Here is a 6,175-nt window from a genome sequence, read left to right on the forward strand (position 1 = left end):
AATAAAGTTGTATGGAAAAGAGTATTGAAAAAATGATTGATGAGCATTTAATTATTGGCACAATCCACGATTATTTTTGGCAAGTATTATTGCGAGTGCATTTTATGCGAAAATAATCTGAAATCGAATTTTTCCGTTTTACAAATACGAAATTTGCTTGAAATTATAAAGCGATTGTTTTCATCTGTGTTAATCGAATATGCGGTAAGTTTATTTTTTCGCGTTTTAATTGAGTGTGCAGTAAGTAACACACTGCACGGATTTCTTAATAGGCAATTCTTCAAATTGCTCGTATATAACATTAAACGGTTTGATTCGCAATTTCTCATTTGGTTGTTTGATTTGTTTAGATTTAGTGTAAAGTCAAGTTTGAAATTTTTAAACGAACGTGCTCGCATATCTAGCAGAGATTGATTTTCTGCCGTTTGATGGTAGCGTGAAGCGTGTCAATACTTTTGTTCCTCTCGAATTATTTTTCTTAACCGTGCACTGAGATATACAATAAGAGGATACGGTGCTGGCTTGCATTGAAATAACTTTAACGCACACGACATTAAATTAGCGTGGTATTATTCTCCATGAATCAAAAATGCGTTTTTCACATTGTAATATTTTATTACGGCCTTTACAAAACACATAAATCCAACATTGGTTGGACGTTTCTTGATTAACCTTTGATTACAAAACAAAAAAGACGAGCACTTTGAACATTCCTCGCATATTCTAGCCCAGTCGGCATTTTAACACTCGCCTTTCTTCTTATTGTAGTGACTAAATTAGATGATAATTTCGATAATTCCCTTGATAGAGATATGTGGCTCGGTTATCTCTCCCGCATCGAATAATTTGAAAAGCGAGTGTTATTAACAGCGCTATTAATCAAATCTAAAGACAACCGACAACTCGGACGTGACCGGGAACGCTTGTAGTCTAAGTAAAACAGAAGGGTAAAGACAGCTTGACACCTCTTTTATGTCGAATCCCGATTTCACAAACCAGGAAAGCTGCATGGATTGCTAGGTTTTTTTTCGGTTGAAACAAATTCCATTGCTCTATTTCGTGTTTTTGCAAGGAATGTGTGCTTTTTGTCGTGGAACAATATGGTCCGTCTGGATGTGAGCTGGTAGTGTGTCGGTATGGAATAGATCTTGGCGAGTATGCGAGCGTGCTAATGGGTAGTGACGGGTCGAGTGATGGATTGGTGGGAACCCCCGTGCAAACAGAGACGCCATCGGGAGCAAAAGAGGCCCAGCGTGATCTGGACATTGCAACACTCCATGCAGATTAAGACCGGAAGCCGCACTCAAACACTATTTGCACGACGAAGAAACACACTCTCGGGTGATGGATACGTTTAAAGGGGTGTAAAGCCGAGTGTAAACCGCTAGAACGACACTTTTAGCTGCTTGATAGGTTAATCACTCATAATATAATGCCTCAATTAATAACGTTTAGTCAACACCAAACAGCACTGTGACGGAATCACTGCTAATTGATTAGGCAACATGACTAAATTTAAATGCCCATCTACACGGCGCTATTTTTAGACACAATTTTGTACTACACTCAAAGATTCGTTGACAGATTGTACAACCTAACAGCAATAATAACGTAATGTTTATTCAAAATAATGTAACACATTTTCATAAAACTTGCTACCTACTTTCGTAGGAACAATAAATAAATAATTTTAACGTATTTTTTGTTTGACAGGCACTTTTATCACACAGTGTTCAAAAATCAACTAAAATCTCGACAAGAATTGGAAAAATCAATCATCAAAATGAAAAAAAATAGACGCATACTAAATTCTCTAAAGTAAAATCATCTAATGTTTAGGTATTGGCAGCATTGACAAAGGAGTGGATATAATAAATTATTTAAAAAAATAGTTTAATTCTGCTGAAAATACCGAGTATAGTGTGCTACTAAAAACACTTACAAAATTTAAATTTTACTTTAGACACTTTATTTAGAAGTCGCAACATTGAAAAACTGTATACTTGATTATTTTGGCATGTTTATATTGAAAAGAACACTAGAAACTTTGTATACTTTTACTGTGGACAAAAATACAGATGCCCATTTTCCGTTTAACAAAAATACTTTGAATATTTTTACGTGTGTTTTTTTTAAGAACTCGAGAGGGTTCTAAAAGCATAGAAATGCTCATAAAATTTTGTTAAAGCAACTAGTTTTACTTAAATATTACCACTAAAATTTTGGGAAAGTACCTACCTAAAAAAAATTTCAAAATTTAAAATTTTGTGAAAGCCCAGAATAATGGTAAAATGAACCTTAGAATTTACTGAAACATAATTTTGCTCTAGGACTTTTAGTTTTTGAGTTATAATTTTTTTAATGTAGAACTCAATGAAATGGTTATACCTTAATTTAAAGCAAAAATTAATTAAAATTACCTGAGTAATATTACGTAAAATAAAGCGTAAAATCCGCAAGTACAAACCGATTTGACTCTAGGACTTATTTTTTGAGTTATGAAGTTATTATTTTATTTAGTGAAAAATAAAAAATAGCTTTGTAGCCGAAATCGTTGCTTGGAGAGCCTATAGGTTCTTACAAGAAGATAGATAATTTTAAGCACATTTTTATGCTTTTTGAATTTTGTTGTAAGTCTTATAGTTTTCGAGAAAAAAGCAAAAAATACTTGTGTTGACAGTTATTCAATTTTTTTATTTTTGCAATTACAGCAGAAAAATTTGAAAAAAGAACGATAAATGTTCCGAATACCAAAAATTTAAAAATTTAAAAACTGAAAAAATCAAACTTTTGAGTTTTATTGTACGAGGACTTTTAACAACTCGAGAGGGTTGTAGAGACATAGAAAAATTTATAGAACTGTTTTCTTATATTTGTGAAGGTAAGTTTCTCGGACCACTAAAATTTTAAGCAAAAAAAGTCAATAAATATAGAATAATGAATAAAATGAGCCGCAGAATTTACTAGAACAAACCGTTTTTGTCAACAACTTTTAGTTTTCGTGTTATGATTTTTTTGTTGTAGCGTTAAGTATTTCACTCTCCTAATTTTAGGTAAAAAAAATAAACTTTTTAATTTTGTAAAACTTTAATAGTCATTTGTACAATAAGCCGTAGAATTTGCTGTAACAAATCGTTTCGTTCTACGACTTTTATTAGTTTTCGAGATTTTTCAATTTTTGTTTTTTCTTAATTACCGTAAAATAAATCTAAACAGTGGAGCAATTTTAATTTCAGCTTATGTAAAATGGTTCGGAGAATCGATTGGCGTTAAGAAAATCGGTATATTTTCAATACTTTTTTAGTTATGATTTTTTTCTGTTACTTATTTTTGTATTAAATTTGATTGCAATTACTTAGAAAACTATCAGTCGCAGAACAATATTTTTTTTTTGAAAAAGATAGACAATAAAATGAGCTTTCCAACAATAATAAACTTAGTGTAGTTGTGTCTAATAGTTTTGAAGTTATTGCCCGATAGATGTTCGGCGGGTACCGAAATTTTACCAAAATCTTGACATTTTTGACAAAGATTGGAATAATCAAACATTAAAACATCGAACCAATTGACTTTTTTTCTACTTTAAAAAACTTTTAAGAACTCGAAAGAGTTTTAAGAGCTATAAAACTTTGTCAAAGCGACGAATTTTAAAGAATAATTTTTTTTTCATTTTTTGTAAGTGATTTGACCACTAAAATATTAGACATAAATTTTTAATTTTTTTGGAACTCTTTAGAAGTAATACGTAAAATAGACCGTGGAATACTGAAGAACAAATTGTTTTGCTCTATAACTAAGTTTTTACGTTACGAATAATTTTATAAAGAATATAAAAAGTCCTCAAATTAAAGGTTGGCAAGAGGGACTCTTCATTGCTCTCAAATTCAGTGAATGTGTGAAACTTTTTCGTCGCATTATGAAATATTAGGAATAATTGGCATTGTAGAAAGTTGGTATGGGGGGTGAGCATGAACGACAGGCTGGAGGAGCTTTGGGGCGGCTGGGGTGGCGAGAGTAGCCGGCCCTGACAAGCCATGATGGATCGGGCTGGGGCCACCGTTTGCTAAAACCTTTCTACTTAGAATGTGACAGCGTACACAACGGACGGTCTAACATACAACTTTCAGGATTAAGAGCTCAAAGGCATTCCAGATGCACTCACGAACTAATTTTATAAAAAAATGCCTTTCAAAAAAGATGATTACGCGGCAATGCATCAAATACTGGAGAAAATAGATAAATTTCGGCTGTACTTTAGGTCGATAATCCAGGCAAGAATCTCTCATATTTCTCGAAATAGAAAAGCAGCCACTCAGTCATTGGCTTGTCGAATGCTCAATGAGCACAATCAGTAAAATGGAAATGTCGCTGCCGTTCTATTTCCATATTTGACATCTGTCTCACCGGATACGTCTTATTTTGTTGTGTGTTTGCCTTAACGGCTCTTATTTAGGTCCAGTTTTCTGTAGTGAATATAAACTAATAAAATAATTCAATGGATTGAAACGTTGTTCTAATGCATATTAATAACTGTTTCAACAAACATATCCGTTTCAGCTTCCGTAAATGTTATTTAGTGACATTTTGAGATAATTATTATAACTAACAACAAAATGTGTTGAGAAGTACTTAAGTATTATCATTGTGTAGACAGGGAATTAATATGATTCATAACTTTTTTCTTACATGTATTATATTGGTAACCAATACCACCATGCAAGTATTGGAGAAAAAGACAAGAAAATAAGATAATCCAAAAAAATATATTTGTTTGTAACATAAAATTTTCAGTAAATGTTTTGTTAATAATGTAGGTATTAAAATACAGGTACACAAGAACCTGTTTGCAAAATATTGCAATATTTTGGAGTTAATAGGTACAGAATAACGATTTTTTTTGACAATAGGCAAGTACTGTGCACCAAATAATGTTCTATTTATTACTAATTCACAATTATTTTATTAGTTAATTTGCCTATAGATCTGTACATATTGCATATTAAACATAATACAATTATAAAATTTTAAAATTACAGAAGATAAAAAAAATAAAAAAAATAAAAATATATAATTACATAAAAATAAAAAAGGTAAAATGGACGTTATTGCTTTGTGCCCTTGTTGTAAATAATAGTGGTATTTTTTGTAATCCTACAATTTTTATTATATTTTTTGAGTACATATCGTATTGTATAACAGTTTAATTTGGAGTGAACTGAAGTAGTTGCAAAAATCGAAATGTTGTGAATAATAATTATTGCACTTCGAAATTTATTTCTAAGACCCACTTTTTTATTTAAAAAAAACAGTAACCACTTTTAGTGCAGTAGCAACCTTTGTTTTATCTTTAGGTCGCTACATGTAAATGAAAACTCAGTTGTGGTTACTTCAAAATTTATATCTAAAATTTGATTTCTGCAAATCGGTTTGAAAAAAAAAATAAAATTGAAAAAAAAAAAAAAACAAAGTGGTTAATTGTTGAGACAATTAGATAAAATACCCATTAAAAAAATCAAAAACACGCTTCAAATAATTTAAGACTGAATTCAGTTTTTTTTCATAAAGTTATATAATTACAGACACAAATAATATTAAATTGTACAAAGAGTACAATTGTGTTTTAGCTTTGTGGGTGCCTTTGTAATTTTTTGGTTTTGATCAATATTTAATTTTTAGCTTTCCGATTGAAGAGACATCTATAGGTCGAACTTAAAACGGTACAGGTTGCTATATACATTTCTGCTAGGAAAGTTTACCTTCCTCTGAGTAGATAATATTAAAATTCAAAAATATAGAAAACTATCTAGATACAAAAAACCATGTTTTATGTAAAGTATGTACAATTCTACTATCAGTAATGTCGTAAATTAATGAGTAAATATTCTTATTGTTGAATTTTTACCTTTAGTACAGCAATTTGTATTGAGCAGAACTCAGTTAAAGTTTTCTGCCATGTTGACAGAGCTTTCGAAGCTCCACTGATAGATGGCGGAGGCGTTTCTAAAAGCTCTAAGCGAGCTTTCAGTTTCATTTTTCACTTTTGTTTATAATTTTATTGTTTTATAATCGAGTTAGATAAACAACTTGTTCTTGTTTATATGGTTTGAATAATAATTAGGGCTTGGAATTGGTTGCAAAAACTGTGTTCAGATTAGCCGACTTGGCGTCGAAAAGG

This window comes from Tribolium castaneum, chromosome 4 (genome assembly GCF_031307605.1).
Source record: "Tribolium castaneum strain GA2 chromosome 4, icTriCast1.1, whole genome shotgun sequence".
NCBI lineage: Eukaryota > Metazoa > Arthropoda > Insecta > Coleoptera > Tenebrionidae > Tribolium > Tribolium castaneum.